We start from the raw sequence: 19,872 nt of genomic DNA, 5'->3' as shown, positions 1-19,872 counted from the left end.
GTATGCCTTTGCGGATTCCTCTAGCTCGTCCTCTAATCCTTCACCGAACCGTGCCTCCTGAAAGTCATCCATCCAGTCTACTACCCCGACATCTCCATCAAAAGCCTCGAGGCGTGGTCTCACCACCTCCTCTCTAATACGATCGGCTTCACCATGGTGGATCCAGCAGGTATAGTTTGGCGTGAATCCATACTTGCAAAGATCTTCCCCCACGTTCTTCCTATTCTTTCTTACACGGTTGTCACATTTGCTGCAGGGACACGGCATCCGACTCGACCCTCTTGCAGCCTCGCCAAATGAATGCTCCAAGAAAGCATTAGTCTTAGTCATCCATTCTGGGGTCATACTTGCATGGCCCGTGTACATCCAATCACGGTTCTCCATCCTCTGGCATATACATATGTAAGCGAGTAATATAACCAGCAATTGCATCTGCACAGCGTTCCTACCATCTAATAGGTGAGGATAGGTCCTAATCCCACCCGCGGATGCGTAGATGAGTTCAGTTTCAATGCTCCGCTCCTATCCGAGATAGAATTTCGGCAGCACCTCCCCGCTGTTCTCCCGATACACGTCCTGCAAGGGAGAGTGTGTATCCGGAGAACAACAGGGAGGTGATGCCGAAAGTCTATCTCGGACCGGAGCGAACCATGGAAACTAACCCCATCTACGCATCCGCGGGCTATCCAAAATATGTGGACAATCCGAAAGAGATACGGTCGCAGATATGCAAAGATCTACATACCTCCGACCGTATCTCTTTCGAATGGGAGACGCCTAACTGGGCTACGTGACCATATAAAACATGCATGCAAAGGAGGAGGGGGTTATACCTAGGGTGGCGGTGGAGTCAGGCTAGCGGGGCAGTGGCGTGTCGGTGCAGTGGCGAGGCGATGCGGTGCAGGCAGACCAGCAGCGCTGACGAAGATGATCGGGGTCGCCGAGTCCCTCCCATGGGTCCTTCTCCTACATAAAAAGGCAATAGGTTAGAATCCATTGAAAATTTCGGCAGCACCTCCCCTGCACGGGGAGGTTTCCAAAACTTGCAAGAAACATAGGCGCGATGGCCAACAACCACATATATACCAAACATAGGCACGAATGCCAACAAACATATATATACCAAGATGAGCCATGTACTTTAGTTCTCTTTCCATGCAGATGAAAGTATCGAAGTAGTACAACAACAAGTACTACTACCACTAAACTACTACTAACACTAACACTACTACTACTAACACTACTACTATCACTACTACTAACACTACTAACTACTAACTACTACTACTAACAATACTACTACTACTACTTACTAACTACTAACACTACTACTATCACTACTTACTACTAACAATACTACTAACACTACTAACTACTACTACTACTTACCAACTACTACTAACACTACTAAGTACTACTACTAACTACTACAGGTGTAGGGCATACCTTCGCCACGAGAATGGCAACAACGAGGGTTGGCGATGACGGCGGGGACGACTGCAGCGGCGTGAGGGTCGACAGGCCTAGGCCGGCACCTTCCTTCTCCTCTCCTTCTCCTTCTCCTCCTCTCTTCTCCCCTCCTCCTCTCTTCTCCCCTTCTCCTCTCTTCTCCCCTGCCTCCTCCTCCTCTCTTCTGCAGTGGCCGCGGGGAGGCCCCCTGCCTCCTCCTCCTCTCTTCTGCAGTGGCCGCGGGGAGGCGGACGGGGACGGGCTGCGCGGGCCGGCGTGGGGAGGCGCGGTGGCCGGTGTGGGGAGGCGCGGTGGCCGAGGCGGGGAGGCGCGGTGGCCGGGGCGGAGTTGCGGCCGGCGATGTGCGGCGGCAGCGGCTGAGGGAGAGAGGTGAGAGGGAGAGAGAAATGAGAGAGAGAGAGAGCGCGCCGGCCGGGCGCGGGTGAAGGGATAAGGCGGCTTTGCCGAGTGACAGATCGGCGGCACTCGACAAAGTCAATTTTCTTCGCCGAGTGTCGTGATCTGGCACTCGGCGAAGCTTTAAAAAAAATTCAGCAGCTCTTTGCCGAGTGCCAGCTGGGCGACACTCGGCAAAGTTATTACTTTGCCGAGTGCCAACCCTAGGCACTCGGCAAAATAATTTTTTTTGGTTTTTTGCCACCAATTTTTTTTGGAAGCTTTAGTACACTACCACAAACAACATGTTTAAATTTGGGACATTTTCATTGCCTTTTGGCATATTTCTATAGTTTATTTTGTTTTGTTGATTTTTTCCGGAAAATGTAAGTTTGAACTGCAGGTGCATCGAATAATGGATTACATTCGTTCAAAAAATGTTATCCTTGTTTCTTAGTGTAAATTTAGGCTAAATCCAGGAACTGTTTCGAAATTTCGATCAACGTGCTCACGGGGCAACGCCGCCAACTTGCGTGGGAGTGGTTTTTTAATTGTATAAAATGCGAACGAATTCCGAAAATCATGAAACTTGTCGAGGTGTCGCCGTATCGTATGCGTATGCCGTGGAAAAAATTTAAAAAAGTTTCGAGCACGTTGTCACGTACGATGCTCACAAACTAGGACATCTCCATATTTTGCCGAGTGCGGCACTCGGCAAATCAGGTCTTTGCCGAGTGCCCGAAATTTGACACTCGGCAAAGAGTTTTGCACTTGGCAAATCACGTGTTTCCCGTAGTGATTTCTGCTTAGTTGGCACCCTAATTAATGAACATAGAAACCACGTGGTTTCTGAGTTGGGAGTGCCCAGTGCCCTTAGTCATGGTGTTGTACAGTTGGTCTACAGGTTACATCTCAGCTCATCTCGATTGAACATTAACTACTTCTGTCCTCCGGTCTTAACTAGGGCCTAGCCAACTGCTCGTGAATCCACTTGGGCATTAACATATAATGTAGAATCAACTTGTGCAAGTGTTTTGACTTTGATCTGTATCAACCAATAGATGAAGGGCTGAGTTCAACGTAGCACGTTCTTGTCGTCCTTATATATCTCATGAAATTATTCGTAGATTGTTTGTAGTACTCATAGTTGGCATTGTCACAGTTGACTTCGAAAAAACAAAATAGCATTTGCATTGAGCGCGACTCCAAGACAAATTTATTTTTAGGCATCTTTCAAAAATAATTATTTTTAGGATAAAATGAAAACAAGAAGGCACTGTCAGACACTCTTGAGCTGTCCCCAACTCTAGCTCCACGAAATTTCGAGTTATGAACACCCAAGTCAAATAAGTTTTAGGTTGATAGAGATACAGATAACTGAGGCCCAACTGCAAAAAGTAACATCAGGCACCAGCAGCCTAGTCACGCTGGGTTACGTCTTTGTTCCACGAATAGTGGTCTGGCCTTTGGTGTCCGCTTTCGTAGCTGTCTCCATAAATCTCCGTCGGAGCACCCCTCTCCTCGGAGCTTTCCCAAGTTCAAAAATCACTCTACCAATTAGCATGACAAGGATCTGAGGAGAGTCAGTGATAATCTCCGGAGAGATGGTTGCTGCCTTAGTATCTGCTGTGGTGGGAGCTTTGGTGGGTGCATCGCTGAGCCCCGTGACAAACAACGTGATGGCGCTGGTCTTCAAGCTTGTAGAGAAGGACAGTGAGCTGTGGGAGGGCTTCAAGAAAGACATGGTTTCCCTCGAAAAAGATCTTCGCATGCTCTTCGCTGAAGGGGAGGATCAGCTTTCGGGAAAGAGGGATCCAAGCACCGCGAGAAGGATATACATGAAAGAGATGCAAGAATTGTCATATGACATCCAAGATTGCATGGACAGGATCCTTTGTTTCTCTGAATGCGGCCGTTGCCATGACAGGGACCTTGCGAAAGAAGTCAAGGACCTCAAGAAGAGGCTGGAGCGTGCAAAGCCGCAAAACAGGAACAACATCAATGACAGCCAACCCTTGATACCCGAGAAGCTAAGGAGCAGGAGCGAGGACCAACTTGTGGGCATCAAGGAGCCAAAGGAGGATCTCTTGGAGGTGTTGAAAGGCCACCCACATGAAGAACTGAGCGTGATCTCCATTGCGGGTTTCAGCGGCTTGGGTAAGACCACTCTCGCAAGGGCGGTGTATGATGATTGTGCAGACCAATTCGATTGCCTGGCCTGGGTAGTGGCAACCCAGTGCAAAAACGATGCCACTGACCTTCAAATGGCATTACAAGAGGAGCTTTCTAAGAACCATCAGGAATATCCACAAGGCGGCCATGTCGAAAACAATATCACAAGTTTCCTGAGAAATAAAAGGTAAAAATTCATTTTCTATTTAGCAGATTTATCATCCATAGCTAATTTAGACTTGGTATAGTCACCAGACTGCTAGTTTATTAATTACATTATCTTTTATATTATTTCGACTGGTTTTAGAATATTACTCATAAATTTTAGCTAGTATATAACTGCAGTAAACCAAGAAAATTTTGTAAGTAATGTTAAAATAAAAGAAATTCTAAATGCAAAATTACATTCATTAAATTGACGCCAATTCATTAACATGAAAATTTCATTACACTTATTAACTAGTCTGTGCATATGTACTTTTATCTGAAAATGTTATGGATATTTTACCATTTGCAATGCACATGTTGCTACTCTCCTAGTTCTTCCAAAAAACCAGCACAAATTAAGAAGGTTTCGGACAATAAACCACTGGGTTTTCACGGTATTTTAAAATCAGGCCACTCGTAACAAATGAGAAATGACGTTTTTTAGCCTTTGTTCTATTGCCACACAAAATGGACAAATGCATCTAAGGATGGCAACCTCAACTCCTAAATCAGAGCGATCGTGTTGTTGTTGTAAATAGAACTAGTAATTTGCTTGTGCCCCAAGTTTCTGCGGCGCAGAATGGGTCTCATCGAGCATAGCATGGGTGGAAGCAGAGGACAAGGCGATGACCCAGCTGCGGCGCACCACAACCGATGAGTCCCACACATGTAGTCGTGAGGAGTGTGCGGCCCTCCCAATGCTTGACATGGGTGGTAGTGGGAGCAGCACGGCGGACATGGGTGGCACCTACCACCAGTAATTGAGCTTTGGCGCAGAGCGGTGGCAGCGTGGCGTGGGGCAGTGAGAGCATGGTGCGCGGTCCCTCAAAGGTGGCGCGCCGGCCTACCCACTTGCCTCTATATATTTTGGTGTTGGGGAGAGAACCTGAATCAGCAGAAGCCAAGAAGAATAATTAGAAGCTGCTCCTCATGTAAGCAGCTCTAAGCAATATTATTAGCCTCCTCATGTAAGCAGTTTTGAGAAATATTAGTCATAGGATTGTAGATCACATAGTTGACCCGAATTGGGATGACTTGGAGCCTTCCACTGGATGAGAAGCCATGTGGCTTTCTTGATTAGTAATAATTCCAGAACTGTAGTAAAACTGTGTAGACAGCCTGCGTCAAAGCTTATGTGTAAACCAATATTTACGTAGATAGTAGGTTAAATGCCCGCCTTTGTAAATGAAAATCAAGAAATAAAGAAAAAACAACCCAGCAAGCTAGCCCATGGTGTCCGCCGCGGAGCCTGCCATGGTGGCCATCGCAATGCGCACTTTGACAATGGGTGTGGCTGACCTAGATTTGCATGCTTGGGGAGTGGAGCTCCAACAAGGATTGGAATCTCCACACTTGGGGAGTGGGACACCATCAACGACCCAGATTTGCATGCTGAGAGAGAAGCATTGCCACCGACTTGGATCTCCACATTTGGGAAGATGGGCGTCGCTACCTCCACCTAGGCCTGCACCGTCGCCTCCTCACCCCAGCCCACTGCCTCTTTGCATCGAGCTCGGCCAACATGCTGCAGTGCTCACTAGGCCATGGTAGGGACTGTCATGCACGCATGGTTGTGGTGGGGAGCACCACACGTGCTTGACTGGGGTGGGGTACGAAGGGGGGGGGAGGATTTGGTAAAACTATCGAGGTATGTAGGGATCGGAGAGAAGTATCTGTGGCAACTGGTGGGGAGGGAGAGTAGATAGGGTTATCTTACCCTGTACTATGTACTCTGAGGCGAGTAGTGGACCAAGACCGGTTGAGCCTAATTTAACGGAGATGAGCCTCTTAATAGATCTTTCGTAGAAATTGGCTCATATTTAACGGAGGCGAGTAGCGGACTAGTGAAGAGGGCCGGCCTCAATTAACTTATTCTGACACATGGTAGATTACTTGGTGTCCTTAAATAGGCCAACTGCCTCTGAAAATTATTGTTTATTTTTTGACAAAAGAAGTTCTCCACTTGATCATAGAACTTCAGCATTCGAACACGGAACTTCCTCATTCCGGTGTGGAAGTTTCTCACTTACTGCTTTCAGCAGCCCGAACCAAAGAAGAAAAAGGCAAAACTCGATCAAACAAGCTCTGATTGAGCTCAATTTTGTGGTCACATTTCAATTGAAGTTTAGAAACTATTGCCAAAAGATCAACTCCAAAAACCAAGGGAAACACCAGGGATCTGGATTCTCCCAGATATGATCGGGGTTTTCTCAACTTTCCTCAAAATCCCCCAACTTCATGCTCGAGAGGAATCTGACCAAACCAATTGGTAGATATGTTTCTGTAAGGTCGTTGCACGTTTCTATCCACCCCAATCGGTCTCAAATCCATAGAATCCTAAAAACCACAAAAACAAAAGAGAAGGGGGTTCACGAGAGAAACCGAAACGAAACAAGAACTCAGATCTTCCGAGGAGTGATTGCTTTATTTCAAGCACCAACAATATCTGGTTCTTAAAAGGAATGATTACACAGACACGGCTGCGGATCTCACTTAGTACAGACTCAGGCTTAGAACTAAAAAACTAACACCTAAGGAACTCTGGAATGAAAGCACAAGAGAGGTGGGCTGGTTAGGAGCACCCACCCACTTATTTATATAGCTATTACAAATTCCTAACATGCCCTTAGATATTCAGACTGAACCACTTAACCCCAGGGGAAAAATGGACCATCATTTGATTAGTGCATCTGATGGTCATGAGCTCTTCATGAGTTTTCTTCGCCTCGACGCAAGCTTCACAATAACGCCACGTGCCGTCTCCAATTCCATACTGAACTCTAACCGGGTTTTGAAGCCCAAACCCGAAAACCGTCCGCCGGTGGTTTTGAGGCCCAAACCACCAAACCCAGTTGGCGAAGTGTATCCACTACGCCTCCTCCACGATCTTGACGTGTGTTGCCACTTGTCCTCGACCGCCCGATCACCAAGTCCCTCGCGCCTCCACTTGACTTGGTCAATATGGTCTACTCCTCCACATGTACACTTGCTTGTCGATGTCTCCAAGTGTTAGCCACCCACGGTCCATCTTCCGGACATCTTGGTCTCTCGGTCCAAGCCTCACGTCCTTCCTTCACCGCTCCTAGTCCAGCACGGCATCTCTCTACTTGACCTTCTTCATAGCCATGGACTGTCTCTATGCTCCATACCTGCACACCACAAGCCAAGAGACATGTTGCACACACCAAACTCACACTAAGGTTAGTCTCACACTCAACTGAAGCCTGATAATCTCCTGACAATCACACATCATCAACTCGACATGCATGGGCACATATCAACCATGTGTTCACATAGGGAAAACCACCCCAACTAGTCATTGGCTAATAGCTAATAAGAATTGCATGAATTGGATGATCTGACCACCAAAAGGTCAATACATTTTTCTCTAGAACTAATCGTTACAATCTCCTCCACACTATGCAGTACTCCGGTGCTTAGTTTTCTCACTAGAACTTCCAGTGCACCTCTCTGGATTTTTTTGCGGACATGGGAGATCCCTACCTATTTTTTTATTATATTAGCAAAATAGAGTATGTACAAGGTACAAGACCATAGGTGTAAAGGAAAAACCTAATGGACTACTCCACAAACTATGTTTTAAGTTCACAAACTATGTTTTAAGTTCTCAAAGTTTTGAATTTCAACTTTTTAAAAATTTTTCAAACGACCTCAGATGGAGATACAATGTAAACCAAAGTTATAGTACTTGGCGCTTTTTAAGGTTTCCTTGAGGTTTTTGGACCCTAAGGATATTCTTTTTTGTGGTAGTGGTAGAAAAAGCTCTGTCTTGAACAACTTCTTTCAACCTTGTAAAGAAAGGGTGCCCCAGTCAAAGATGATTGCATTTTGATGAGTCCAATTGATCCAGCAAGCAACAATTACATTTTCTTGAAAAAGGTGGTTACCTAAGACCAAATAAACGACATGTGAGCTAAAACACTCAAAAAGTATAATTCAGAATGAAACAGGAAATACAACAAGTGAAGCCATGAACAACAAGAAAAACCTCGATTTCAATGTATCTATTGGGACCCTCAATCTCCCATTACTTTCCTTAGAAGAAGATAATTGAATTAAGAATTAAGTTTAATTTTCTCAATGTATTCTAGGTACCTCATTGTACTTGATGACATCGAGGAGCGAGAGTGGGACAATATAAAGTGTATCTTCCCCAAAGAGAGAAGAAGCAGAATAATAGTGACAACGACAAACCAGGCGGTAGCTAATCTCTGCAGCAAGCATGGTAGGGACGGCTATGTGTACAATATGAGACCTCTTGAGAAGACACATTCCAAGGAGTTGCTAGACGGTATCTTGAAGGATAATTTAGCTGTATCTGACCAGAATTTGGCACAAATTGTGGAGAAGTTTGATGGCCACCCACATTCTCTTTTAAGCGTGGCAAAATATTTGCTAAGGAAAGAAGAGTTTCCAGGAACCTTTTGGGAAGATTTAGGTGATCGTATGAACGATCCGAAGGAGCATGCTTTCACTGAGCTGCAACGAGTTCTGACAAAACACTTCAACAGCCTGCGAGGTCGGCACAATGTCAATCTCAAGATCTTGTTATTGTACATGTGTGTGTTCCCAAATACACAACCCGTAGGGAGGAGCAGACTGATAAGGCGATGGTTAACCGAAGGATATGTGCAAGATGCTGATCCACGCAGAGCCCTGCATGTCGCAGATGATAACTTGGACAAACTAATTGAACTTAATATAGTTCGGCGAATCGACCCAAGCAAGAATGCAAAAGTGAAGACCTGCAGAGCTCATGGCATCATGCACGAGTTCCTGCTGTATATTGCCAGGTCGATTAATTTCATTACAGATCTTGATGATCTACAGAGAAGCAAGTACCGTCACCTCTTTCTGGAGGGGAGGTCTTCAATTGGTGGGGTATCAAATGTTAGTGGCACATCTAGCGATGAGAAGGAGGAACTCCGCGCCCATTCTCTTACTGTATGTGGGACTGCAGGCAAAGCTGCTGGGTATTTCCCCAAGTGTGAACTACTGCGAGTCTTGGATCTTGAAGAGTGCAGCGAGCTGGAGGATGAACATACAGTTGACATACACATGCTGTGGCATCTCAAATATCTGAGCCTTGGGGCGAAAATTACAAAAGTGCCAAGGGATATTGAGAAATTGCATTGCTTAGAGACTGTTGACTTGAGGAAGACCCAGATAGAGGTCCTGCCTGTGGGAATCATCAAGCTTCCACACCTAGCTCACCTGTTGGGAAAGTTCAAGCTTGAACAGATGAACTGGGAGAATATTAAAGCAGACAAATTTTTGCCGCCTAGGAGCAATTTGCGGACACTGACAGGATTTCTCACAGATGACGACCCGGGATTTCCGAAGCTAATGGTTCATATGAAAGAGTTAAATAAAGTTAAGATATGGTGCAATTCCAATAGAGATAATGCTTCCACCCCACCAAGCCAAAATTCTGTTGGATCTAATGCTTCCACACCGGATTCCCCACCAAGTGAAAATTCCGTTGGACCTAATACTTCCACATCAGATTCCACACCTAGTGAGTGCTTCACCTTCCTTTTGACAGCGATCATGTTTTTCATTCAGAGCCGATTGGACACACCTGGAGTTGACCATTGTCTTTCACTAGATCTTGGTAATTCCTCAGAAGACATCCTAACTTCTCTACAGAACTCTTTACAGCTCTCTAGAGACTATTCTCCTGAGAGCTCACGAGATCAGATCTCATGTGCCTATCTCAGCTCCCTAAAACTAAATGGAGAGCTGCACGGTCTGACACAGATTATATCATTGGTGGGTGGCCTCAAAGAGCTCTGCCTTTCATCGACCAATGGTCTGACACTTGATGAGGTATCAAACCTGACAAAACTGGAAGCCTTGGAGTACCTCAAATTGGTTAATATCAGCCTTGGAGTCATCACAAGTGATGATTTCAAAAACCTGCGACGCCTATGCCTTGTGGAATGTAAAGGCCTCCCCATAATTGAAAATGGAGCTTTGAGTAATCTTCTCTCACTTCGAATTCTCAATAAAGATCTAAAAGGCCTATCCAACATCGAAATAGAAAATCTCACAAGACTCCAAGAAGTCGGTCTTCATTCTGATGTCATGCAGAAAACAAAAACGGATTGGGAAGATGCAGCTAAGAAGCATCCAAGAAGGCCAAGGCTTTTGTTCTTTAAGATGGTTGACTCTGCTGAAAGACCACCTGATGCGGGATCATCATCTGTCATGCCGGAGGAACAACAAATCCGTACTGATGTTCAATCGATGGTAGAGGTGGAAGATGTGCTCACTGCTCAAGAAAACAGGGATGACATCTCTTCAGATTCTCAAAATCCTAATACAAGGGCTGCCGATGTTCATGGAAAGATGAAACAACTCGGTCATTACACTGCTGATACAGATGTAGAAGCACTACCGGAAACAACAGATTTGCCGAGTGCATTTCATCTGGCACTCGGCAAAAAAACTGTTGTATTAGAGATGGCAGGGTATTCGCCGACAAGGCGCAGCGTGTCAAGGCCGAGCTTTGGGTAAGTCTTTCTCGCACTACATTGCTCAATACATCGCATTGATTGGACATTCTTGAAATAATGACGGGATACATCGCGTCTATATGCAGGATTTCTTTAGATGCGAGGAGGGATATGAGGCCAAGGCGGATGCTGTGGCTGACGAAGCCGCCAAGAAACTCGTCAAGGACATGCACTACGAGGCACGCATCCAGGCCGTGATCCAATACCACACGGAAATTCTTAGAGAGAGGCTCCCTAAAAGTGCGGCAAGAACCATGAGCCTGACTCGGGAACAATACCTGAAGGTAAATATAGAACATTAATACTTATTTATTCTGAGATTAATTACGCTTAATTTCATTTTCTTATATGTCATATACTTGATGACGTAGGTGCCTCCGTGGTGGTGCGCCTACGATCTGCAGTGCTGGGCCCGGATGGTGGACAGGTGGTGCGACCCCGCGTGGGAGGAGAATCACAACGCTTGCCGGGAGCGGCGTTTGCTGATGCCGGGTGCACCACACCATCAAGGCAACCTCAACCTCTCAGAATACGCAGCTAGATGGGTATGCGAATTTATTTCTTTATTCTACGCTCAACTCTGCATAATTTCTCATCATATTGCTTTTTTTGCAGTCGGAGGCACATGGTGGCGAGCCTTGCTCCCAGTTCATGGCATATGCTTTGGCCCACAAGGGCAAGGCGACGGCCGACGTCGCCTACAACCCGGAGGACCCGCCCTCGGCATACAGCAACGAGTCCGTCCACAGCCGCCTCGATGGATACACATCGATGGCAAGGGTGGTACATGGCCCAGAGTACGATCCGAGCGCCCATGACCTTGATGGAGAAGTGGTCATGAGGGCGGGAGGAGGCCAGAAGCATGGCCGGTTCTGGATTGGCGACGGCACAATCGACACGGCTAGTACTTCCACTCTCTCCCAGATTCGAGCACGGAGCACTCGTTCCAGCCCAGCAATACGCCCATGGCCGAACTCTATACGGTTCCAGATGAACGCACTCCAGGTTATTTGTGTTTTATTCATCATTCATTGATTTTTACATACTTTTGCATTGCATTGTAACATTGGGATAAAATATTGTAGGCTCAGCTGGAACAAGAAATGAGGCGCCAGGAGGAGCTAGAGGCGAAGATGGAGGTAGAGCGACAGAGGGCGGAGGCAGAGCGGCAGAGGATGGAGCTGCAGATGTTTGAATATATGAGGGGTGTTTACGCTGCAATTGGTCAACCTCCGCCACCGATGCCAGTCCCTCCTCAACCTGCTCCAAATACTGTTTCAGGCACTGTGAGTCGCTTTACAACCTTATAATCACCGTTTCTAGTTTATGCAGAATCAATCTTACAAAGATGCCCAGACACTAGAAACTTAGTGACTAATGCTATATGTTTGTTACCAACTAGTACTTAAGCAATCATACTAGAGCACAATGCAACTGAGAATATATTGCTGATAGTTGCAAGGGTTATACTAGTTAGGCAACAAAGAGACCATACGTGTTGTTCAATCTTGTCTCACACATGCAATCTCTTTTCCTTTGTGCAGCATCAATCGGCGGCATCGAATGAGCCTCATGACCCATCGTGGTCGCAGTGGAACTCGTGGCCTAAGTGACTACTTGTGATTTTATTTGCATTTGCATTTGTGGATTACTTGTGACTATTTGTGGTTGTGAATGAACCTACTAGTGATTCTGAAGTTTATTTGCATTTATGTGTTGTCGATATATCTATATGAACTGCCTGTGATGCTTATTATGAACTATGTGTGATGCCTATAATGTTTATTTGAGTGGGGTACGTTATACGTGACCGAACAATAAAAATAGGGAATATATTGTCGCTTTGCCGAGTGTTACACTCGGCAAAGAGGTATTTTGCCGAGTGCCAGGGTAAAAACACTCGGCAAAGAGGACACGTGGCCAAAATCTGTGCATTCTGGGACTAAAATGGCTTCTTTGCCGAGTGTCTGCGCTGTGACACTCGGCAAAGAAGCCAACATTTGTACGTTCTGGGCCAGTCTATGTTGAGTGTCCAGTATTTGACACTCGACAAAGATGACAGATTTGCTGAGTACCCGGGATTTGACACTCGACAAAGATGGTAGGTTTGCCGAGTGCCCGGGATTTGACACTCGGCAAACAAGGCATGTTTGCCGAGTGTCAGATATTGGACACTCGGCAAAGAATTCAGGTTTGCCGAGTGTCAGGTCCGGGACACTCGGCAAACGCGCCGTGACCGTCTCCGCGCCGTTGCGTTACTTTTTTTCGTCGAGCGTTGGTTTCAGCTCTCGGCGAAGTGCCCGATAGAAAACACTCGACAAAGAGACGTTTGCCGACACTGTAGATGCCGTGTGCTATTTGCCGAGTGTTTTTTGGTCTTTGCCGAGTGCCTGTGGCACACGGCAAACTCACTATTTCCGGTAGTGAAGGTCAAAATGAGAAGAGCCATAATGGCCTTACAGAAGCAGACGAAGAAGAAAAGCGAGGGTTGGCCATTAAAGATGTGGCGGAAGATGGCTGTGGCTCTAAGAAAATCCACTGTTATTGCAGCTGTAGATAATTCCCATGCGAAAGGAAAAGGGTGAGTTTAATTTCCTTTCAGTTTTTGCTTTAATAATAACACTATTACTAGAACTAATCCATCAACCCATGCTACAATCAAGACATAAGTATTAAAGTTCTTGCAAAGTTTAGTTTCATTCGTTCTGTTCAGTTTCTAACAAAATACTTACATAACTACAATACAATGTGACTTCTATCCGATTGTGACAAACATAAAAGTAACCCATAATTCATTTGTCATCTATATTCCCTGTTTCCCTATTTGTATCGCATATGTGTGTGCCTTTAAGATGTGGTCAGGTGAAATCTTAACTGCAGTTACTATTAAAACACGATTTCTAGATATACCGTATATCTAGATATACATATACATACCTCTTTTGTTCTAGACGTGGTTCGAAAGCCATCTGCCCTTGCAATCTCCCAGCAGTTAGTAAGGTGAACTGCCCCTGCAATTGTTGTAATTTCCAGGGGCAAACAGTATTCCCAATCACCTCTAAAAATAGGGGTATTTCTTGATGTGGACCATTTGGTCGACAGCGATTTTTGAACCATTTCCTAAAAGAGAATGGTTTCCATTACTTCACTCCTTAAAAATCGATTTACATGGTCGGTTGGTATATATTAGAGGCCACATCTAGAAGTACTAGCTGCACCAATAGATTCAAAACTTTTGTAAGTAGAACATGACAATATACCAAAAATATATAGTTCAGGTGCCAAAACTTTTTTACCCATGTGTCACTACATCTTAAATCTGGATAGTATGTTTTATTTTTTGTCTTGTTGTATGCTTTTGTTTTTTATTTCATATTTCAAATTAGAACTCAAACAAAATGGTGGCTCTTGTCATGGCTCATGTCTCATGTCTCATGATGTCATAAATCTAGATTTTGATTTTCAAATTTGATCTTATTACTTTTTTACATTTTTTTATTGAAGATAAGTTAAACTCTTGGGCTTATAACTTTTATTATCCTTTTGTATTTTTGGAAAATAGAGATTTGAGGCCATAGATTGCACACTTACGGCAGCATAAATAGCCTTGCACCATGGCACTGAAGATTGGCGGTAGAGTATTAAGTGAGTGTGGGGCCAGTGGTGCTAATTGAAGAGAGTTGATATTAAAAAAAGTAATTAAAGTTTTCGCCAAGATAATCTGAAATACCAGGAGACCATAGTCATATTTTGTCTATGCTAACCACCTCCGATGTGCTTAAGATGTTCAATTTTCTTATCAAGGACTACACATGCAATGTATTTTTTATTAAGTTATAGTGCATACTTAAAACACTCTGAATGAAAATATACTATCATCACAGATATGACATAGTATTTCTTGAGTTTATCTTTTCTTTTGTAGAGCATCTCACGAGCATTGATGTGGAGGCTCCATAGTAAGATGACAGTGATGCAACCTAAAGTTCCTATTCACAAACCCTATATTTGGTTAATGCATCTAATTTGAAATTGGGCTCTTGCCTATAAAACTCTAAAAAGAAAGGTGTCTAAGTTGCCCTTTGGTTTGTTATAACAATAAGGCGTCTAAGGCAAATTTACAGTTATCATGGACCTTTACCATTAACCTGTACTGTAACAGTTGTTATAATTTGCTAAGGTATCTCAGTCCGAATGTTGAGACCTGATACAGTGATATCCATTTAAACTCTGCAGCGTACACCAAGTTTTGGAGAGGATCCAGTGAAGCAATAATGTTTCTGATTCGACTGCCACTCGTTGCTGTGCCACCTCGTTTCAGAGCGACAGTGTCCCTGCTGCTACTGCTGCTGCGAAGACTATGTTGCTCTCTTTGCTCCTTTTATGTTGTTATTACGAAGTTTGCTATACTGTTATTATATGTACCTTCTATATAAATCCATCAGAATATGCAGATGGTGGTCACATCCCATTTCAGTTTCATCAGAGCCTTGTCGTCGATTCAGCATTTTGGTTGTTTGTACAAGACAATGATGTTCTTGATTGGCTGCTTGCTGTAGTCGTACCGTGTTCTGGACTTACGTCTGCTGTTATATACTTATATGTACCTTTATATAGATAGGCTTGGTCATTTATATATGTACTATATTCAGCATGGACCAAACGCTGATCTAGAAGTACGTACCGCACGAACTTGAGTTTATTGCTAATCTCTGCACCGTGTGTGACGGATTCTGTGCCTTTTCAGTTGCTGGCAACAGATGTGCCTATCGTCTGGAGCGCTCTATTCTTCCGTGTCCACGGGATCCCGTGGTCTGCAATGCTGGTGTGTGAGGTGAACGAAAGCAAGGGAATCGGGACCGCTACGTGAGCGGCCAGGCGGCAGGCGCCAGTGGTGCGAAGGGGACGAGGAGCACATTGGCCAGGACCAAAGCGGCACGGACAGCACGGGGTCTTTCATGGACTGCCCGTGGCCCGTGGGCCTTAACATAACCACGGAGCAACGACGATGACTCTAAGATTTTTCAACATTCCCTCAAAAAAAAAACTAAGATTTTTCAACACGTGTCAAGAAGCTTGTTTATTGAGGATGAACTGGACACGAGTATTGGTGTCCGCTCTGTATCGCTACATCTCCGGAATTCTTCGCCGAACATCGTGCACTCCCTAGAGAGAGTTCGTTTGGCTATCTCAGCTCCCTGAAACTACACTGTGCACTGATGGTGATTGTACTGACCCAGCAGTTTGCAGCCTCGCTTTGTGGTTTTACTGAGTTGTGCCTTTCATCGACTAACGATCTCTGATGGGCAATGATATCTCAAACCTGCTCAAGTTGATCCACTTGGAGTACCTAAAACTGGTTAAAGTCAGCCTCGGAGGCTTTATCATCAAAAGACGTGATTTTCCACGACTGCTACGCCTAAGCCTTGTGCAGTGTCCAACCCTGCCTACAATTGAAGAAGGAGCTTTAAGGAATCTCGTTTCACTTCAGCTTCTCAACGAAGAACTAGGTGGCTTATCTGGCATTGAAATCAGAACGCATGAACACCTCCAGGAAGTTGCTCTTGATTCTGACATCAATGAAGAAGCTAAAATGCACTGGGAAGATGCAACTAAGAACCATACAAAGAGGCCGAGGGTTTTATTTCTTGAAAGAGTTGATCCGGGTGAAACAGGGTCCATGGTGAAATATGTTGCACCCAAGAGACCAGCACCTGAGACCGGATACTCCGCCATGCAGGAGGAAAGACTGGTCCCTGATGCGGTTCAACAGATTTCAGTTGAAGAACATTGTTCTGCTCTGAAGGATGCAAGTGTTGCAGTCCCCGCTATGGCTTCAAGTAATCTTCCCAGTGCAATGAACAATGTGATAGAATCTTCTTCAAGTATGGTGTCCTGCCTTGTCAAAAAAAGAAAAAGAAGGGTGGTGTCCTGACTCCTGATTCTGTCAGGTGACGTTATTCTGGTTAGTTTTTCTGTACCCCCTGCATGTTCTTATGGTTCTGTTTCTGTGCCAACCTAATTGCGCTTCCAATTGCAAAAATATCTATGACATGACAGCGTGAACAGTCCATAGTTTGCAATGACAAACTAAAGTTGCTATTTGACATTTTGACAATACCACACTTGCCTTTGGGTTCACTTTAGGTCTTTTGTACACTTTATTTTTATGTAACTTGGTCCAAAATCTTCTTGGTGTTCCCTACCCCAATACGTTCTATAGTGACCTATTACAGTTCTGAACTTTATTTTTCTGAGCAATTGAAATTAATTTTCTAAAATAATGCTAATTAACAACGTAACAGGAAGACACAGACCAAGCATAACACAATTGGCATAATTATTTATTGCTTATTAGTAAGGACCTTCTTTACTAATCAATCTGTAATTGTTGCAATTGTCTCGACTGGAAGTACTTTTATCCGAATTTGAGATCTTATATCCATTTTGATTGTGTGCAGCATACAACAAACCACCACGTCTCAAAAAACTTCTAGTGAAACAGAGTTTGTGGGGCGCCATTCATTGCTGAACTTCCACGCTACAACAAGTGCTACCTCGGTTCAGAATAGTAGCGGTCTAGCTTACTTCTGCAGAGGCTGTTTTGCTTCTTTGTGCCGTTTCATTTATGTAATGAGGTTTGTTGTGCTGCATTATGTACCTTTCCAAATAGAAGTACCTTAGAGTATGGCAGCGACCCGATCAGATTTATCTTCTACGTTGTCGAGGATTCAATTTCTGACGTTTAATCTTCTACAACTGTCATTACAGCGACCCCATCAGGTCCAGATTTATCTTCTACGTTGTCGATGATCGTTTATGCCTTCAGCTGCTCTTGCCGTTCTCACTACCGGAAACGTCAAATTTATCGAGTGTTTTTATGTTTGCCGAGTGTATTCTCTCGGGCACTCGGCAAACAACTTCTTTGCCGAGTGCTGCGCTAAAAACACTCGGCAAAAAAAAAACAATCGGCAAAGAGGAGGTTTGCCGAGGGTAAAAAAAAACACTCGGCAAAGAGAGGGTTTGTCGAGTGTTTTCTTTTTTGCACTCGGCAAAGAAGTAAAATCTTTTTTCTGGGAAAGAAAGAGAAGAAAAAAATGAAAAAAAATTTGCCGAGTGCCCAGATCTAGGACACTCGGCAAAGAAGTAAAATCTTTTTTCTGGGAAAGAAGGAGAAGAAAAAAATGAAAAAAAAACTTTGCCGAGTGCCCAGATCTAGGACACTCGGCAAAGAAATAAATATTTTTTCTGGGAAAGAAGGAGAAGAAAAAAATGAAATTTTTTTTGCCGAGTGCCCAGATCTAGAACACTTGGCAAAGAAGTAAAATCTTTTTTCCCAGCCGCACCGCCCCGCTCCCTCCTCCTTTCCCGCACCCGCACCCGCACCGCCCCGCAAGCTCCTCCCCCACCAATCTACCTCCCGCCGCCGGCAAGCCCGCCACGCTACCACTCCCGAGCCCGTCCTACTCCCTCCTCTCCCAAGCTCCTCCCCCATCGACGGCCGTGTCGCTCCTCCCTCGAGCTGCTCCACGGGCGAAGGTGCTCCCCTGGCCCTCCCCTCCCTTCTTCCTCCGCCGGTGGCCCGGCCCTCCCCTCCCTTCTTCCCCTGCCGGCGGCCCGCCCCTCCCCCTCCCCCTTCCTCTTCCCCGGCGGGCGTCCCTTCCCTCCCCCTTCTTCTTCCCCGACGGGCACCCCTCCCCTCCCTTCTTCCCCGTCAGCATGGAGGGCCAAGACGAGCTCCAGGCCGATGGATCCGCGATGGGTGGTCCTCGCGACGGCGGCTGGCATTGGATCCAGTGAGGAGGGCCAAGGGGAGCTCCATGGATGCGGATCCGCGGCGGGTGGGAATCGCGACGGCGGCATGCATCGGATCCGGCTACTGGGGCACGGATCCGGCGACGATGGGGTTGCGGCGGCCGGCGTGGGTCCAAGGTAGGTCAGCTCTCCCCATCTCCCTCTCTTTTCCTCTCTTCATCTCCCTCACTCTCTCCCTCGCTGGTGATCAGATCCACGGCAACGGCGGGCGGATCCAGCGGGGAGCAGCAGCATGGAGGCGACGGATTCGGTAGGGAGGTGCCCTCCGATGGTGGATCCGGCAGGGAGGAGCGCGCCGACGGGCGGCGTTGTGGTGGCAGGCGGCGGGGCATGGTGGTGGTGGTGGTGGTGGTGGTGGCAGCGGGACTTGTTTTTTTCCCCGAAAAATGTTTGCCGAGTGTTTTTTTGGACTCGACATAGTCCTTGCCGAGTGCCCGACGTTTGACACTTGGCAAACAGCTCTTTGCCGAGTGTAACACTCGGCAAACGCTTTGTCGAGTGTTTTTAGGGCTTTGCCGAGTGCCCTTGGCACTCGGCAAAGCTCGTGTATCCCATAGTGTCTTGTACAGTGTTCTGCTACCTAATACGATAATGATATGTTGAGGACGTCCGCCAGTCCGGACGGACCTCGACCTACCCGCGCCTACCATCCATAATGCGTGTCTTGGAAAATATTAGCCACCGCTCCTCTCTCTCGTCCGCATGCATGCCTTAGAAAGCATCAGCCACCACTCCTCTCTCTCTCGTGCCTCCCTACCTCTGCTCTCTCTCGTGTGCCTCCAGCGCTACTCCCTCCGTGTCTCTCTCTCTATACGGTGTGTGCGAGAGTCTTGGTGTGGTGGCACAGCGGCCTTGGCACGGCGAAAGCCTGAGTGGCCCTCGACACGGCGGTGCAACGGTGCCAATGGCCCCAGTCACGGGCGAACCAACACAGCAGGCCTAGCACAACGGTCTCCATGGCATATCTAGCTCCCCCTCTTAGTTGTGCGGGCGATGCCTCGCCTTGCCACGTCATGCACCCACCACCTACAAGCGTTGTCGGGCCGCTGCCTCCGGTGAACTCCACACATCGACAAGGCTCTATTCTCCCAAGCGGCAAGGAGATGTTGCGCTACGCTAAAAATGTATGTTGCAAGCGTATATTTTAAGTGTTTCAGATGTTTCAGAGGTATGTTGTACGTGCTTCATATGGATGTTGCAAAGTAGATCAGGATGTTGCACATGTTGCATATGTTGCAAGTGTTTTACATTAATGTTGCAAGCGTTGGTTCAAAATGTTTCATCTATTTCAGAC

The sequence above is a fragment of the Miscanthus floridulus genome, chromosome 10, assembly GCF_019320115.1.
Source record: "Miscanthus floridulus cultivar M001 chromosome 10, ASM1932011v1, whole genome shotgun sequence".
Classification (NCBI taxonomy): domain Eukaryota; kingdom Viridiplantae; phylum Streptophyta; class Magnoliopsida; order Poales; family Poaceae; genus Miscanthus; species Miscanthus floridulus.
This window is presented reverse-complemented; position numbering follows the sequence as displayed.